This window comes from Phocoena phocoena, chromosome 12 (genome assembly GCF_963924675.1).
Source record: "Phocoena phocoena chromosome 12, mPhoPho1.1, whole genome shotgun sequence".
NCBI classification, from domain to species: Eukaryota; Metazoa; Chordata; class Mammalia; order Artiodactyla; family Phocoenidae; genus Phocoena; species Phocoena phocoena.
The window spans coordinates 34417838-34436921 of record NC_089230.1 but is presented as its reverse complement, the minus strand read 5'-3'; the positions used below and the strand labels follow the sequence as shown (position 1 = coordinate 34436921).

The 19084-nt window shown below is 38.2% G+C and overlaps 1 pseudogene; it reads right to left on the bottom strand.

Annotated features, from left to right (window-relative positions):
* Positions 1-4329: 4329 nt before the first annotated feature.
* On the bottom strand, positions 4330-15232 carry LOC136131850 (protein LEG1 homolog; annotated as a pseudogene).
* Positions 15233-19084: the final 3852 nt, after the last annotated feature.

Genomic DNA, 19084 nt, shown 5'->3' with positions numbered 1-19084 from the left:
CCCGGACCGGGGCACGAACTCGTGTCCCCTGCATCGGCAGGAGGACTCTCAACCACTGCACCACCAGGGAAGCCCTATCTCTTCTTAAAGGAGAGAAATGTTGCCCTCTGTGACCCTGAAATATTCCATAAAAATGAAGTATCCCATAAAATATGAACTAAAAAATTCTGAACATAATTTTAAAATTTTTTCAGAGAGAACATTGCTAAATCAGGTAATACATTCTAAACCAATAGTTCATTTTTAAGCATTTTAGAAATTCAAATTCACTATTCAGATTTTCATTTAAAATATTCTGTCTCTTGACTACTGTTCATGAAAATCTGTTCCTCTAAATTTCATGAAATTAATTTAAGTAGAATAATATCCCAAAAGTCCAATCAGCATTTTATTACCTTTATTAACTTACCAGCATTTGCCAGTTATTTAACTGAATCTATACCGGACAGTTAACATTTTAGTTATTATTGGAGAACACTGTTCCTTGAAAATTTATCATTGTGGATTTTTATTTTATTATACATTTCCAGGAGTATTTAGTTAAAACAATGAAGAATGAATTCCAAAATCTCTAGAAACAGTTTTCTTGTAACTTCATTAAATTTTTCCATATAACGAGAGACAGTTTTCCTAGAAAATTTAAAGACATTTAAAAGTTGTAGGTAAAATTTTAACTTTGATCCCAAAAGATGAAATTATTTAAAACAAAATTCAATTTAACAAAATTAATTTCAATTAGTATAAAATTAGCATGTTTTCATATACATTTTAAAATAAAACATATTTTGCTCTTTAAAATTATGTTATGTCTTCATATTCAAATTTATAAGATATGTAAGTAACTGAAGAGAATAGTGGATACAGCAGTGATTAAAAGAATAAGACCCATAAAAAGTGAAGTGATATTTTTTGCATATTAGACTATTGCAAATTTTAAAGTTTGCTAGTACTCATTTTTGGTGTTTATGCAGAATTGTGAATCTTAATAAACAGTTTGTGTGGGGTTTTTTTGTGTGTATGTCTTTATTTTGATAAGAACATAATCTATACCACACTCTTTCACTGCCATTTGGCAATACCTGATCATACATTCATTCCCAGCAATTTAATCTGTCACCATTCCAACAAATTAAATTAATGAAAGTAGACATCAAATGTCACTTTGCATTGCTTAAAATTGGAAAGAATTTAAATCCATTCAGTGGAAAGTTATGTATTATTTAAAGAGAATGATGTCTCTTAATATTTGTTAACTTGCTAATATCTAAAATATACATGATTAGTTAAAAATATATAGCATAGAACAGTTCCATTCATATAATCTCTTTTATGCAAATACAGAGTTTTTATCAAATAATTTATTCGTTTATTTATATTCACTAGTTCATATACTTCTTTTTGTAGAAGTGGGCTCAAAACTTAAATATATGTAAGTATACATATCAGGCAAGAAATAATGGTATGGAGGTTAAGTGATGATGATGGAGAAGGTAAGTTTTATTTGCATTTAATAACTTTCTGTAGTGTTTGAATTTTAAATAACAGACATGTTGAATATATTTTAAAAATAAGGAAAATAATAGTCATAAAATGAAATGTTATTAGGAAATAAAGTAGTAACGGTTGTGAATTTTGGGTGGACCAAATATGTCAGAATGGATTGATCAGTTAATGAACAAGAAAGAGGATACAGAAGACTTGAGCTTGAGCTACTGCCCTTTTTTCTTCTACTAGTTCTCTGTTGGGAAAATCATATTTATTTCCCATTACTTTATTTTATGAGCAATTATTTCCATTAACATCCCTGGACTCTTGCTCTACCCTTAATTCTTCTACAGGAGGTCCTTGACTGGGATTGGTTAGAACTTACACATCAAAGTCTCAGGAGTCAGGAATCACTCTTTTCCCCCTATTTTTCCACACTAAGAGTGAGGCAGGGCAGCCACACAAGCAAGTGGTATAATCTGCAGACTATACTTTCCCTTGCATGACTTTTCCCAAGTTTGAAGATAAATAAATAATTTTTTTTAAATGCCAAAGTAATGAAGACTTGAAGTCACAAAAATATCATGGCATAAAGGCTAAAATACAAGAAAATTTAGTGCAGTTGCTAGTGTAAAGAAAAATCTTAAATTTTTTTATATCAAAAATGTAGTTGAATATTACGTTAAAAAGTTTAATATATGTTAACTATGAACCAGACATGTTCAACTGTAAAAATATTTTGATTAATGATATTCTATTTATTATTATTTTGTCTATACTTGAATTAACTAAAAATATCTGCCAAGGTTTTCAGCACGGTTTCTGAATTCTGAGCATCAGTGGGAGCATGCAATTAACTAGAGGAAGTGAGGAAGCTAGGTAACTCGTTTAACTATGTTCCAATTTACTGTTTCTTTTCTGCATCTTTTTCTTTTTTATTGTAGCCTACAGTGAATTCAAAACTCCTTACTAAATCCAAAGCTAATTTTAGTAAAAGTAGAGCTTACAAAAATTTAGAAATTTTATAATTTTTAAATGAAATAAACTCTAACCATTCATCTAATCCCTCATTCTTTACATACTGGGAAGTTCAAGTTTGTTAAATCATCTTGGCCTAGATTTTACTTTCTGTATCTGACAATGTGGCAAAGATGACTGGCAATTCAACAGATTTTGTGATTCCCCTATCAGTGGGGCTCAGACAAGAATGAACTTTCCCAAGTCCCTCCCATCCTCCATCCAGTGGGGCTGTATTTTTGCCAAAGTTATGTGAGATAGTTATGCTTATCTCTTCTAGTCCTAGGCCTTTAAAACGGGGTCTCTCTTTAAGCTCTCTAATTCTTTTGATTTTTGTACTGAGCATACAATGGTGAAGCTGTAAAGATTGACGGAGCCACAGATTGAAGGATCCTAAGTCCCTGAATTACCATGGAAGAAAGCCTCCTTTCAATTGAGTAAACATCCTGAATCATTATGCGAGAGAGAAATAGAATCCTATTGAGTTTTGCCATTATAATTCAAAGTTTATTTATTCAAATATCGTGTTACCCTAAGTAAGGCATACACAATTTTAAATTTACAATGCATTCATTTTTATTTTGACTCATATCTTATTTCTGAATTTGACTTTAGGGAATAGAAATTATATATATATATATATATATATATAAATATATAAATATATATATATATTTTTTTCCTCAATAGAACAAGGGTAAATGGTAAATAGTATCTGGGAAATTGAATGATACAGTAATTTTCAAATTTACCATTATGTGATTTCTTCTGTTTTCCACTATTAGTAAGCCTAGGGTTTGGAAATTTTGGAGAAATATACCTCCTCCAAAACCAGAAATTTAGGGGATCTAATTTTTTTTTTCTTTTTTTTTTTTTTAAACATCTTTATTGGGGTATAATTGCTTTACAATGGTGTGTTAGTTTCTGCTTTATAACAAAGTGAATCAGTTATACATATACATATGTTCCCATATGTCTTCTCTTTTTTTTCTTTATGTCTATAATCTGTAGAACTGGCTGAAGAAAGTTCACATAAAATTATTTCATGGTTCTGTTAGTCATGGCAAGTATCATTATTATATTTTTCATTTTAAAACAAAGTAAAATAAAATAAAATAGCAAAACTTATCCAAGAAATAAATAGAGGTTTCTCTTACCTCCTTGTCAAACTAAAATGTGGTGGTACTGATCTGCTGTTTTTGTGCGAAGACCCCAGAAAAGAGGACATGCTAAGTAAGGGAGGGCCTATAAAATGTCCCATTAAATGAAACCCATCATAAGCCCACAAAGAGGACTTCCCTGGTGGCTCAGTGGTTAAGAATCTGCCTGCCAATGCAGGGGACCCAGGTTCGATCCCTGGTCCAGGAAGATCCCACATGCCATGGAGCAACTAAGCCTCTGCACCACAACTACTGAGCCCATGTGCCACAACTACTGAAGTCCGTATGCCCTAGAGCACGTGCGCTGCAACTACTGAGCCTGCGTGCTGTAACTACTGAAGCCCATGCGCCTAGAGCCCATGCTACACAACGAGAAGCCAACGCACTGAGAAGCCTGTGCACTGCAACGAAGAGTAGCCCCTTCTCGCCACAACTAGAGAAAGCCTGCAAGCAGCAACGAAGACCCAACACAGCCAAGAATAAATTAAAAAAAAAAAAAGCCTACAAAGGTTATTGTGAAAACTTTGAAACAGATACGTACAGGAAGTCAACATTTCTTTCTTTAGACGATCTGTTGTAGTGATTCATAATTATGATTCTAATGATATTTCATTACCTATGAAATCAACACAACGTATAGAATTTACAAAAAAATAAAGTCTTTGTGTCACTTCCCTGTATACTTATACACTTTGTGGAGAAAATTTACACCAAGCAGGACTGTGTTCTGAAAGCCTGTAAAGTCACTGGTGAAGGGGGCTTTATTCCCACTAACAAGCATTTGTGTTGGCAGGCCCTTCTGGAGTCCATATGTTCTAATCAAAGCTGAAGGGAAGAGGGGTGGAGCTAAATAATCCACAAACAAAGCCCTGCTGCTTTTAAACTCTGCTTCTTGTTTAGAGTAATGTTATAACCTAATAGACAAGTGAGGGGGAGTATGCATTTAGAATTAGTCTACTCAGAACTTTGCCAACTGAACTTACAAAACAGCTAATTTCTTCAAAACTACATTATTCTACTTTTTAGATTACAGACTGTAAAAACATGGTATTGATTTAGCCCCTAGATTTGAAACTTTGAAGAGATGTTCTTAGAATTTAAATCTAGAAATTATCATCCCAGAAAATATGTACTTTTAGTCAAATGTTTTGCCTTTTTCATAAAACATGCTCTACTTGCATAAACTCTGGAATGTGACCAACTCTCATTGTTTCAAAATGTAAAGATATAAATCAAAGAGGATTAGCAATTTCAATTTCTGCTGGATTTGGATATCTCTTTAAGAACACATGATTCTCATTTCAGGTAACCACTGAAAAATGAAACAACCTATAGAGAATTTTTCCTGATTTTCAGGTAGTTTGATATTTTTTCCTAATGATATATATTAGACAGACAATTTTTCTCTTTTTTTTAGTTGTACAACATAATGATTTGATATTTGTGTATATTGCAAGATGATCACCACAAGTCTAGTTAACATTAGTCACCCTACACAGTTACAAACTTTTTTCTTGTGATGAGAACTTTTAATATCTACTCTCTTAGAAATTTTCATATATGCAATACAATACCATTAACTATAGTCACCATGCTGTACATTATGTCTTCATGACATTTATTTTATAACTAGAAATTTGTACATTTTGACCCCTTTCCCACATTTCACCTACCTCCCACCTCTGGCAACCACCAATCTGTTCTTTGTGTCTATGAGCTTGGTTTTTGTTTTTTGGGGGTTTTGTTTGTGTTTTGTTTTGTTTTTATGATTCTACATATAAGTGAAGTCACACAGTATTTGTCTTTCTCTGTCTGACTTATTTCACTTAGAGTAATGCCCTCAAAGTCCATCCATGTTGTTGCAAATGGCAAAATTTCCTTCTTCTTTATGGCTGAATAATATCCCACCGTGTATATATACCACATTTTCTTTATCCATTCATCTGTCGGTGGACACTTAAGTTGTTTCCATGTCTTGGCTAGTGTAAATAATGCTGCAATGAACATGAGGGGTGCATATATTTTTTTCAAATTAGTGTTTTCATTTTTTTTTTCAGAAAAATACCCAGAAGTGAAATTGCTGGATCATATGGTAGTTCTATTTTTAATATTTTGAGGACTCTCCATACTGTTTTCAATTTATATTCCATTTTCTCTTCTTATTGACAAAGAAATTTTCATTTTTAATTTGTAATGAATAATGTTATATCTGTATTATCTGTATCACCTGGTCTGGAAATATACCTACTTATAAAATACTTTCAAGTTTTATGCAGTAAAATGTTTTCTTATCAGTCTTATCTTTATCATAATACTTCCCGATGGTTGACATATAGGTAAATTGAAAAAGATTTCAGTGAAAAAGATAGTATAAGATAGAAAGATAGTGTAAGATTAAAAAAATAACTTTAGATCCATTCTTACCTACTGTGAAATTTTTTATGAACAACCTTCAGGGATGAGACATGTGCAACCCATAAGTACTTCAAGAGGTCATCAAAGTTTCTAGAATACGACTTTACCTGTTATCCAAGAAGGAAAATGTTATTAATATTTATGCAATTATAACAATCTCTCTTTCTGAAAATCAATTCTATTTATAAATATAATTTTTCAATATTCTAAATGAGGGGAGAACATTTAAGAGTTAAAGTATAAAAAACTTAATGCTTAATTCTCCCCAAAGAGCTTAATATTAGCTATAATAATTACTAGTATTACTGAATCCATTTGAAAGAAATAAACCATATGGTTTTGAAATGCTCAGAATTTTATACTGTAGTATTTCATTTATTTGTTTTTCTCTTGCCGTGCAATGAACTTTCCACAAAGTTTTAAAAGTCAGAAATGGGAGGAGGTATAAGAGTATTTTCACCTAATCATATGCAGTATAATGAACAAGTTCTCTAAAGGGAAACCTGATCTTTGGTCATTTACTCTCTCACCCGTGACACTTCACTTTGGACATCAACATTTGATTTTGATTGTCAGATTATCATTTTAGTCAGCGCAGGTGATGGTTTATAAAGTGAGTTGAAATAAGCTGATCAAATTCACCGCAATCTATTCCCTAGTAGTATTTATAGAGTTTCCTGCTCACTTGACCTGAAAATGTGATGAACATGCACTATGAAGACATAATTTCTACAGGTTTTGAATATAATTTATTTGGTGTGAAAAGAATGGATAGGGCAGTCTTCATATTAATGTGGGTGCTAATGAGACATGATGTCGTGCAGTAATCTACTCGTATGGATATTGTTGTCATCCTAATAAAGATTTAGATACTAGAACTTTATTCCTTAGGAACATACTGTTCGATGCATAAAAAAATCTTACATTAAATATTATTCAAAATTTACTTGACTACTCTCGAAGAGTATTACTTAAAACCCTAAAAAAAAACCCCGCCAAAACCTGGTAAAATTTATTCCATTTTTTCATTGTATCTGGAAAGGATGAATAACAGCTAGAAACATTATAACAAAAATTCATCTAATCCTTGGATGGTGACAGAAAGGTGACATTGTCTGATGATATTCCCATTATGCCAGAATCAACCATAGCAAGGAAGGGTATTGCAGAGAGATAATAATTAAGGTCTGTATAAACAAAAAGTTATTAATGTATTACAAATTCCTACTTTTGTCCTATGTATTTAAAGCAAGTTTTGAGGTTACTAGTTTTCTCTAATTGATATTTTCATAATTGGATAAATTAACTACTAATTTTTAAAATAGTGTCTAAAACCTCATGTCAAAACATTCACAATATTTGGGTCAAAGAGATTTTTCCTTTTTTTTTTTTGTAAAAGCAGTAGTTCTCATTTCTATTTTTGTTTCTATAATTGGGATTCTAGACTGAATTGATTCTTTGAGGAAAGGTCATCAATTTGAGTTTTGATTGTTACCTTAAACTCACCAGCCCACCAACTGTCCACAGAGATACATAGATGATCCCCAGATTCATGGCCACAGTCTGCCCTTTGGGTGGGATCAGCTAAAGAGAAAGGATCAAGGGCTGGGTTTACAAGGCTCATTTTTAAGCTGTAGATATACTAGATACATTAGGTTTACAGAAATGCACAAAATATTTTTCTTTTAAAGAATTGTGTCAGCCTTCCCATCACTGTTGTAAAAAAATTAATAAACAGAAACCCAGGGCTTCCCTGGTGACGCAGTGGTTGAGAATCTGCCTGCCAATGCAGGGGACATGGGTTCGAGCCCTGGTCCAGGAAGATCCCACATGCCACTGAGCAACTAAGCCCAAGCGCCACAACTGCTGAGCCTGCACTCTAGAGCCCGCAAGCCACAACTACAGAAGCCCGCGTGCCTAGAGCCCGTGTTCCACAGCAAGAGAAGCCACTGCAATGAGAAGCCCACACACCGCAACGAAGAGTAGCCCCTGCTCACTGCGACTAGAGAAAAGCCCGTGCGCAGCAACAAATACTCAACACAGCCCAAAATAAATAAATAAATTTATTTATTAAAAAAAAAACCAGAAACCCAAATTAAATTAAATTAAAATTTGGGAGACCAGAATGGAGAGCTCTCACACCTTGCAATGTTAGCAGATCCCAACCGTGAAGAAGGAAGAAGAAAAACTCCTTTTCTTTCCTCACAAGGATTCAGCCAATGAAAAGCCATGGATTCTTTGCTTCCTATAGCCCTCCCAACTTCCTTTTTCTTCTATAAAAGTGTGCTCCTTCCCTTGCCATGCGGGCACTTGCATGTTGTTTTGCATGGTTGCAGTTCTGAACTGCAATTCTCTGCTGATCCTGAAAAACCCATATTCCCTAGAGAAATATTTGGCTGTCTATTTATTTGTTTATTTGGTCAACACCTTGGCGGTCCATGCAGGGACCAGAGAAGATCCTCAAAGGCTCTGGGCTTGTGAGCAAACAGGTGTGGTACACACAACTGACCCCATTATCACTCACTGCTTTCTCAGTGACCCTGGAGTTTGAAGGTATGTCTTTCTTCTAGATCTCTTTGCATTTGATGCTCTGTAGGCTTTATTTGGGATCTATTTTAAGTTTCGTCTTTCTGGGTAAGTCCTTGTTCTATATGAAAGTACCTGTTTGGCATTTTGGTCTGATTTTGAGATTAGACTGTTTCAACTGAAGCAGGCTGAAATGCCTTAGACCCATCCTTTTGGGACAGGGGAAAGAATCCCTTGCTTCACTGAAATCGTGCTGGTTTTTTAGCCTTTGACTTATTCCTTTGGAAGGGGTTATTTTCTGGAAATTGGCTGAAAAGACTTTTAGCCTGGCTTCTCTGGGACCAAGCTGTTTTTTTAACATTGGCTGGTATTAGGCTTGCAAGTTGTTTGAGCTGTAAGCTCTTCAAGCTGCTTGAAAATTGTTCTTTGATCTCAGAGAGACAGCAGTTACTGGTCTTGAAACAAGATCTTAGTTCCCTGCCCAGGAATTGAACCTGAGTAGCCTGGATGAAAACCAGGAATCCTATCTGCTAGACCACCAGGGGCTAGAGGCTAGAAGCAAAGTTGCCCTGGCTCTTGCCCCCATTTGAAAGCAAGAATATTTCAAGGAGGCAAAAACCGCAAAAACAGGTACAAAGTTTATTAATAAAGACACAGCACAACATGTGGGAGAGCACACAGAGAAAGAGTTTATTTAGACAGAAACAAAACAGGAATACACACCTGGAGAGGAATGGTGTGGGTGTCCTCCTTAATGAGAAGTACAGTAAAGAGAAAGTCAAATCATTTATATAGGGGCAGTTCTTCTGAGTCTTTGCTCTCCTCTGGCCAATTATCTCATTTCTTTTCTCATATCTGACCTACCTTAGGGCCCTATCCAATATTTGCACACATCTTTTTGCCAAGATGGATTCCAGCGGAGGCTTATGGGAGGCTTTAAAACACCTACTATGGGATGGTGCTCCCTCCGTTTCTGAACCCCCCAAGGAGCCTTCCTGTACATGTGCAGCTGGGGAGGTTTCCTTGACCTCAGGAGTGATAGATGTGGTCGTCTTATCTCTTTACTCCAGCAGGGCTCAGCTCCTGCCACTAATTTTGTCCTTGGAGTGTCAGGGAAAACAAAGCTCCGATTTACTCCACTTGACAAACCCCAGCTGCTCAGCCCTGGGGCCCATCTACCTCCTACCTCACTTTCACTCTAAAGAAAAACATCTGAGAAATGGGATACCAGTTACCTAAGAATTTTAAGAGTGCCCTCCGCCCTTCCCCCGGACTCCAGCCAATTTTATATTTAAAAACAGTGGTCCTTCCTCGTGCACATTTGCAACTAAATGGATCAATCTGGCCAAACAACAATTAAAAATATCAATGGCCGGAGCTTCCCTGGTGGCGCAGTGGTTGAGAGTCCGCCTGCCGATGTAGGGGACACGGGTTCGTGCCCCGGTCCGGGAGGATCCCACATGCCGCGGAGCGGCTGGGCCCGTGAGCCATGGCCGCTGAGCCTGCGCGTCCGGAGCCTGTGCTCCGCAACGGGAGAGGCCACAACAGTGAGAGGCCCGCGTACCACAAAAAAAAAAAAAAGAAAAAAATATATCAATGGCCATTATGGGGAATTTTTGAAATCTCCAAACAATTTTCTTAAAAGCAATTGGACTACAATAGCTTAAAAATTTCCAGAACTGAGTGAAATGCTTATTTCAATTGGTATTTTGAGGCTTCCCAATATTATTGGGAGTCTAAAATTGTATCTCTGCAAATTAAGATTTTAAGATGAACTGAGACAAACAATTAAAAAAAGATAAAATGTCTCCCAAAGCCTCATGTTCTTCTCCCTTGGTTCCTCCTTCAGCACCACCTGTCTCTTTCCCCAGCTCTCCCTGTCCAGACTCCACCTCTGATGCCATCATCCCCCTTCCTTCTACACCACCCACAACTCCTCTAGACCCTCAATTCCCCCATGATAACACTCTCACCCAACTTCCCCCTTCTCTGAAATTCTCCCCATTCCCTTTTCCTCTGAACTTGTCAGAATCTGTCCCTTTATTTATTTTTTATTTTATTTTTTTTAACATCTTTATTGGAGTATAATTGCTTTACAATGGTGTGTTAGTTTCTGCTTTACAACTAAATGAATCAGTTATATATATATATATGTTCCAATATCTCTTCCCTCTTGCGTCTCCCTCCCTCCCACCCTCCCTATCCCACCCTTCCAGGCGATCACAAAGCACCCAGTTGATCTCCCTGTGCTATGCAGCTGCTTCCCACTAGCTATCTACCCTACGTTTGGTAGTGTATATATGTCCATGCCTCTCTCTCGCTTTGTCACAGCTTACCCTTGCCCCTCCCCATATCCTCAAGTCCATTCTCTAGTAGGTCTGTGTCTTTATTCCTGTCTTACCCCTAGGTTCTTCATGACAATTTTTTCTCAAATTCCATATATATGTGTTAGCATACGGTATTTGTCTCTCTCTTTCTGACTTACTTCACTCTGCATGACAGACTCTAGGTCTATCCACCTCATTACAAATAGCTCAATTTCATTTCTTTTTATGGCTGAGAAATATTCCATTGTATATATGTGCCACATCTTCTTTATCCATTCATCCGATGATGAACACTTAGTTTTTACATCTATGTTCATCAGGGATATTGGCCTGTAGTTTTCTTTCTTTGTGACATCCTTGTCTGGTTTTGGTATCAGGGTGATGTGGCCTCGTAGAATGAATTTGGGAGTGTTCCTCCCTCTGCTATATTTTGGAAGAGTGTGAGAAGGATAGGTGTTAGCTCTTCTCTAAATGTTTGATAGAATTCGCCTGTGAAGCCATCTGGTCCAGGGCTTTTGTTTGTTGGAAGATTTTTAATCACAGTTTCAATTTCAGTGCTTGTGATTGGTCTGCTCATATTTTCTACTTCTTCCTGATTCAGTCTTGTCAGGTTGGGCATTTCTAAGAATTTGTCCATTTCTTCCACGTTGTCCATTTTATTCGCATAGAGTTGCTTGTAGTAATCCCTCATGATCCTTTGCATCTCTGCAGTGTCAGTTGTTACTTCTCCTTTTTCATTTCTAACTCTATTGATTTGAGTCTTCTCCCTTTTTTTCTTGATGAGTCTGGCTAATGGTTTATCAATTTTATCTTCTCAAAGAACCAGCTTTTAGTTTTATTGATCTTTGCTATCATTTCCTTGATTTCTTTTTCATTTATTTCTGATCTGATTTTTATGATTTCTTTCCTTCTGCTAACTTTGGGGTTTTTTGGTTCTTCTTTCTCTAATTGCTTTAGGTGCAAGGTTAGGTTGTTTATTCGAGATGTTTCCTGTTTCTTAAGGTAGGATTGTATTGATATAAACTTCCCTCAGAACTGCTTTTGCTGCATCCCATAGATTTTGGGTCATCGTGTCTCCATTGTCATTTATTTCTAGGTATTTTAAAATTTCCTCTTTGATTTCTTCAGTTATTAAAGTATTATTAAATACTTCGTTATTAAGTAGTCTATTGTTTAGCCTCCATGTGTTTGTATTTTTTACAGATCTTTTCCTGTAATTGATATCTAGTCTCATACTGTTGTGGTCAGAAAAGATACTTGATACAATTTCGATATTCTTAAATTTACCAAGGCTTGATTTGTGACCCAAGATATGATCTGTCCTGGACAGTGTTCCATAAGCACTAGAGAAAAATGTGTATTCTGTTGTTTTTGGATGGAATGTCCTAAAAATATCGATTAAGTCCATCTTGTTTAAAGTATCATTTAAAGCTTGTGTTTCCTTATTTATTTTCATTTTGGATGATCTGTCCATTGGTGAAAGTGGGGTGTTAAAGTCCCCTACTATGAATGTGTTGCTGTCGATTTCCCCTTTTATGCCTGTATTTGCCTTATGTATTGAGGTGCTCCTATGTTGGGTGCATAAATATTTACGATTGTTATATCTTCTTCTTGGATCGATCCCTTGATCATTATGTAGTGTCCTTCTTTGTCTCTTCTAATAGTCTTTAAAGTCTATTTTGTCTGATATGAGAATTGCTACTCCAGCTTTCTTTTGGTTTCTATTTGCATGAAATATCTTTTTCCATCCCCTTCTTTCAGTCTGCATGTGTCTCTAGGTCTGAAGTGGGTCTCTTGTAGACAGCAAATATATGGGTCTTGTTTTTGTATCCATTCAGCCAATCTGTGTCTTTTGGTGGGAGCATTTAGTCCATTTACATTTAAGGTAATTATCGATATGTATGTTCCTATTACCATTTTCTTAATTGTTTTGGGTTCGTTATTGTAGGTATTTTCCTTCTCTTGTGTTCCTTGCCTAGAGAAGTTCCTTTAGCAGTTGTTGTAGAGCTGGTTTGGTAGTGCTGAACTCTCTCAGCTTTTGCTTGTCTGTAAAGGTTTTAATTTCTCCATCAAATCTGAATGAGATCCTTGCTGGGTAGAGTAATCTTTGTTGCAGGTTTTTCTCCTTCATCAGTTTAAATATGTCCTGCCACTCCCTTCTGGCTTGCAGAGTTTCTGCTGAAAGATCAGCTGTTATCCTTATGGGGATTCCCTTGTGTGTTATTTGTTGTTTTTCCCTTGCTGCTTTTAATATGTTTTCTTTGCATTTAATTTTTGACAGTTTGATTAATATGTGTCTTGGCGTATTTCTCCTTGTATTTATCCTGTATGGGACTCTCTGTGCTTCCTGGACTTGATTAACTATTTCCGTTCCCATATTAGGGAAGTTTTCAACTATAATCTCTTCAAATATTTTCTCAGTCCCTTTCTTTTTCTCCTCTTCTTCTGGAACCCCTATAATTCGAATGTTGGTGTGTTTAATGTTTTCCCAGAGGTCTCTGAGATTGTCCTCAGTTCTTTTCATTCTTTTTTCTTTATTCTGCTCTGCAGTAGTTATTTCCACTATTTTATCTTCCAGGTCACTTATCTGTTCTTCTGCCTCAGTTATTCTGCTATTGATCCCATCTAGAGTATTTTTAATTTCATTTATTGTGTTGTTCATCATTGTTTGTTTCATCTTTAGTTCTTCTAGGTCCTTGTTAAATGTTTCTTGCATTTTGTCCATTCTGTTTCCAAGATTTTGGATCATCTTTACTATCATTATTCTGAATTCTTTTTCAGGTAGACTGCCTATTTCCTCTTCATTTGTTAGGTCTGGTGGGTTTTTATCTTGCTCCTTCATCTGTGTGTTTTTCTGTCTTCTCATTTTGTTTATCTTACTGTGTTTGGCCTCTCCTTTTTGCAGGCTGCAGGTTCATAGTTCCCGTTGTTTTTGGTGTCTGTCCCCAGTGGCTAAGGTTGGTTCAGTGGATTGTGTAGCCTTCCTGGTGGAGGGGACTAGTGCCTGTGTTCTGGTGGATGAGGCTGGATCTTGTCTTTCTGGTGGGCAGGTCCATGTCTAGTGGTGTGTTCTGGGGGGTCTGTGGACTTATTATGATTTTAGGCAGCCTCTCTGCTATTGGGTGGGGTTGTGTTCCTGTCTTGCTAGTTGTTTGGCATAGGGTGTCCAGCACTGTAACTTGCTGGTCGTTGAGTGAAGCTGGGTGCTGGTGTTGAGATGGAGATCTCTGGGAGATTTTCGCCATTTGATATTATGTGGAGCTGGGAGGTCTCTTGTGGACCGTTGTCCTGAAGTTGGCTCTCCCACCTCAGAGGCACAGCACTGACTCCTGGCTGCAGCACCAAGAGCCTTTCATCTACACAGAAACAAAGGAAAAGGGAAAAAATCATAAATCTTGCTCTCAAAGTCCACCTCCTTAATTTGGGATGATTCGTTGGCTATTCATGTATTCCACAGATGCAGGGTACATCAAGTTGATTGTGGAGCTTTAATCCGCGGCTTCTGAGGCTGCTGGGAGAGATTTCCCTTTCTCTTTATTCTCACAGCTCCCGGGGCTCAGCTTTGGATTTGGCCCCGCCTCTGCGTGTAGGTCGACGGAGGGCGTCTGTTCTTCGCTCAGACAGGACGGGGTTAAAGGAGCCGCTGATTCGTGGGCTCTGGCTCACTCAGGCCGGGGGGGGGGGGTGGGGTGGGGGAGGGAGGGGCACGGTGTGCGGGGCGGGTCTGCGGCGCCAGAGGCCGGCATGAGGCGCCTGAGGCGCGCCGTGCGTTCTCCCGGGGAAGTTGTCCCTGGATCCCGGGCCCCTGGCACTGGCGGGCTGCACAGGCTCCCCGGATGGGGGGTGTGGATAGTGACCTGTGCTCGCACACAGGCTTCTTGGTGGCGGCAGCAGCAGCCTTAGTGTCTCATGCCTGTCTCTGCGGTCCGCGCTTTTAGCCGCCGCTCGCGCCCGCCTCTGGAGCTCCTTTAAGCAGCGCTCTTAATCGCCTCTCCTCGCGCACCAGGAAACAAAGAGGGAAGAAAAAGTCTCTTGCCTCTTCGGCAGGTCTAGACTTTTCCCCGGACTCCCTCCCAGCCAGCTGTGACGCACTAACCCCCTGCAGGCTGTGTTCACACCGCCAACCCCAGTCCTCTCCCTGCGCTCCGACCGAAGCCCGAGCCTCAGCTCGCAGCCCCACCCTGAGTGGCTGCTGAGTGCCGGTCGGCACCGATCCTCTGTGCGGGAATCTCTCCGCTTTGCCCCCCGCACCCCTGTTACTGTGCTCTCCTCCCCGGCTCCGAGGCTTTCCCCCTCCGCCATCCGCAGTCTCCGCCTGCGAAGGGGCTTCCCAGTGTGTGGAAACGTTTCCTCCCTCACAGCTCCCTCCCACTGGTGCAAATCCCGTCCCTATCCTTTTGTCTCTGTTTATTCTTTTTTCTTTTGCCCTACCCAGGTACGTGGGGGGGTTTCTTGCCTTTTGGGAGATCTGAGGAGGTCTTCTGCCAGCGTTCAGTAGGTGTTCTGTAGGAGTTGTTCCATGTGTAGATGTATTTCTGGTGCATCTGTGGGGAGGAAGGTGATCTCCGCGTCTTACTCTTCCGCCATCTTCCCGGAAGCCCCTCTGTCCCTTTAAAATTAAGCCTTCGGAGAATCCAGAGAGCAAACCCTTAATTTCTTATATTCCCTGCACTAAATTTGAACTGCAAGTCATTGTCAAAGATTTTCCACAAATAACTGAAGATCCTCACAGATTTGATAAGGAATTTAATATTGTCATTCAAACTTACCAAACTGGTTTCTCTGACTTATATGCTTGCTGGTGAAGGCCAGGCTCAGCATTGCATAAAACCTGCTAATAGGGAAATCCTGAAAGATCTCTAGAATGACATCTGGGAGATCAGCCCACTAACTTACTATATGATCAGGCTCAAGCTATCTCTAGGTGACTTCATCAAGCGATTTCTAGGGTTTTTCCAAAGCCTGTTGATTGGAACAAAATTCAGGCTTGCACACAAAAATCTGATGAACATGTTTATGACAATTACAACCAACTTCAGGTTGATTTTAAAGAAAATTCTGGCCTTCCTTTAGCTGTTGATTCCACCTAGGTAGTTTTTAACTCTATGTTTATTCATGAGTTGAACTGGGACCTTCCCCTTATAGTAAAAAGGACCAGGATGGAATAGGAAACTAGGTCTACTCTAGAGTCAGTTAATCTGGCAAACCAACTGTCTCATACTCCAGATGAATCACCTCAAAGGAAGACTGCCGAAATTCTTAATCTTCAACTCCAGGAAATGAAGGCTCTTAAATGAAACAAAATCCTCCCAGTTTCATTTATTATTGCAATAAGCCAGGATATTGGAAAGAGATTATTATAAATTTAAGTGTTTTATGAGCCTTCAGTCTTCTAATTATGCTTTCCAGTGTCCTTCTGATTCTCAGTGATGGGGCTTTGAGGAATTACATTCTGTGGAAAGAAAATTTAAAATGGCCCCTATATTCAGTAATTATTGAAGGCAATACTTTTACCTGCAACTTTAGCTATTATTAAGATTCCAGGGCATTCTAAACTTGATTCTGTTAGCTAAGTAAAATCACCCTGCCAATATTTCCACAAGGAATACTGCCCTTAAAGATAGCATTAGCAGCCAAACCTCTGTCATGTTCCAAAGGCCCCCAAATGGTAACTTAGAAAAACTGGCTAGAGAAGCCCAACAGTTGGCCTCAGGAAAGGAAAAACAAGATTGTAAATTTAACAGTTGTTGGTTTGGTAAAAAAAAAGAAAGCTCTGGGTTGACCAAACAACAACCCAGTCCCACTGGAGACTCTAAAATTCCCACCCTTCACCACTATCAAAATGATAGCCTTCATGAATCAATATTGGGGAAGAAACATTAATAAGGCCACAAAAAGTGCCTGTCTTACTTGTCCCACTTATCTGAAGTACAACACAGAGGAGCCTGCTTGTACTGCTCCTAGACATTTTAAACTGCCTAACGGACCAAAGTCTAGAAAATGGATTTCATATAACTTCCTTTGTCTCATGGGTAAAAATGTTTTAGTTACAATCTGTATATTTTCACATCAGACTGAATCCCTCCCTTGTAAACAGCGTACTGCCTCTTCCGTGGTAAAAGTCCTTTTGGAAAAGATTATCCCTACCTGGGGAACTCCTCTAAAACTTCATAGTGATTGAAGAACTCGTTTTACTGGCCAAGTACTTTAAGTTTGTGCTGTTTGGCCAGTTTTATAACTATTTCACTGCACTTATCATCTTTAACCCTCTGGTTTAGTTGAATGCACTAATGCATTATTATTATTATTTTTAAAATTTATTTATTTTTCGCCACATTGGGTCTTTGTTGCTGTGTGTGGGCTTTCTCTAGTTGTGGCGAGCTGGGGGCTCTTCATTGCGGTTTGTGGGTTTCTCATTGCGGTGGCTTCTCCTGTTGTGGAGCACGGGCTCTAGGCACGCAGGCTCAGTAGTTGTGGTGTGTGGGCTTAGTTGTTCGGAGGCATGTGGGATCTTCGTGGACCAGGGCTCGAACCCGTGTCCCCTGCATTGGCAGGTGGATTCTTAACCACTACGCCACCAGGGAAGTCTCCACTTATGCATTATTAAGACTCAATTGGCGAAATTTGTAGATGCCCTCCAAATACCTTGGCCAAAAGCATTGCTGTGAGATCCTTTTGGAACTCACAAACTCTCAACTTTTGAGATGGTCGTGGGATACCCAACGCACTTGATTCCTGTTTCTTTTGGCCCGTAGCTGATGAAAAGGGAAACATATATTGCAAAGGCGTAATTGTTTCTATTAAAAATAACGATGGGGCTTCCCTGGTGGCGCAGTGGTTGAGAGTCCGCCTGCCAATGCAGGGGACACGGGTTCGTGCCCCGGTCCGGGAAGATCCCACGTGCCGCGGAGCGGCTGGGCCCGTGAGCCATGGCCGCTGAGCCTGCGCGTCCGGAGCCTGTGCTCCGCAACGGGAGAGGCCACAACAGTGAGAGGCCCGCGTACCGAAAAAAAAAAAAAAATTAACAATGCTTCGGTAGAGCAATCTTCTCAGTGTGCTCTTGGGAGATGAAGGCATTAAGAGTTACACTTTGCTATCAGGAAATTTTGTCTATTTGGAAAAGACACTTCTAGAAGAACTCTCTTCAGCCTCACTGAAGAGACCCCTGTCAGGTACTGTTAACCAAGAAAGTTTGGCTATCAACTGTTAACCACTTCTAATTTATGCAAAAATTTAATATAACCTGGAAGTGAAATCCACTGAAAGTTTATTTGACAATATTTTTTCTTGGTTAACTATTAGTAAACATGCATTAAATATTTTCACCCACATTTTCTTTGCTAAATCCAATGTGTCTTCTATCATTTAATCTGTTGAACTGTCTTCAAATTTACCTGAGAAAATAAACTTGGTGCTTTGTATAAAGGGATGACACAGTGATCTAAATGTGTGCTGACACTGAAACAGAAGTAGCCGAAAAATTACTTAAGGACATCATTTATAATCTTCCAGGACATGAGGTGGTTTACTACATCACAGATTGCAGCCACAAAATTAGGATTCTTGCACTTTAGTTATCATCTCTGATGTAAAATTGAATAAAGATAATATAAAAACTGTAATTAACCTGCTTCTCTTGGTGTAAAATTCTAGCGGTGTAATCAAAGGCAATATTTGTATGTGTGAAGCCTGAGTATGTGTTATCGTTTTGATATGTTATTAGGTTAATTTGTATATGTTAGGATTCAGTTTTTTGTTTTTAACCTGTCTTCATTTAATTTTATTTTTAACATAGATTATTAACATTTTAAATATCAAAACTTTGAGAAAATATATATGCAAATTTTTATTTCTTTCCCTACCCCTTCCCAACCCATTTTTGCTCACACATCATGGGTAACCAATTAAGTAGTTTCTGGTTTATCCTTTCTCTGTGTGTTTTTTAAATGAATATATCTATATTACATCTATATTTATCTGTCTATTTATCTATCTCCATATTATTGTATCTATCTCTTATTTATTCCATACTTCTACACAATGTAGAATATTATGTTTATTCTTTGGTTTCCTGATTTTTTTCACTTAGTTATTTTCTCTGGGAAATTACTCTATATGTCCTCATAGAGATCTTTTTTATTTAATTTTTTTTGC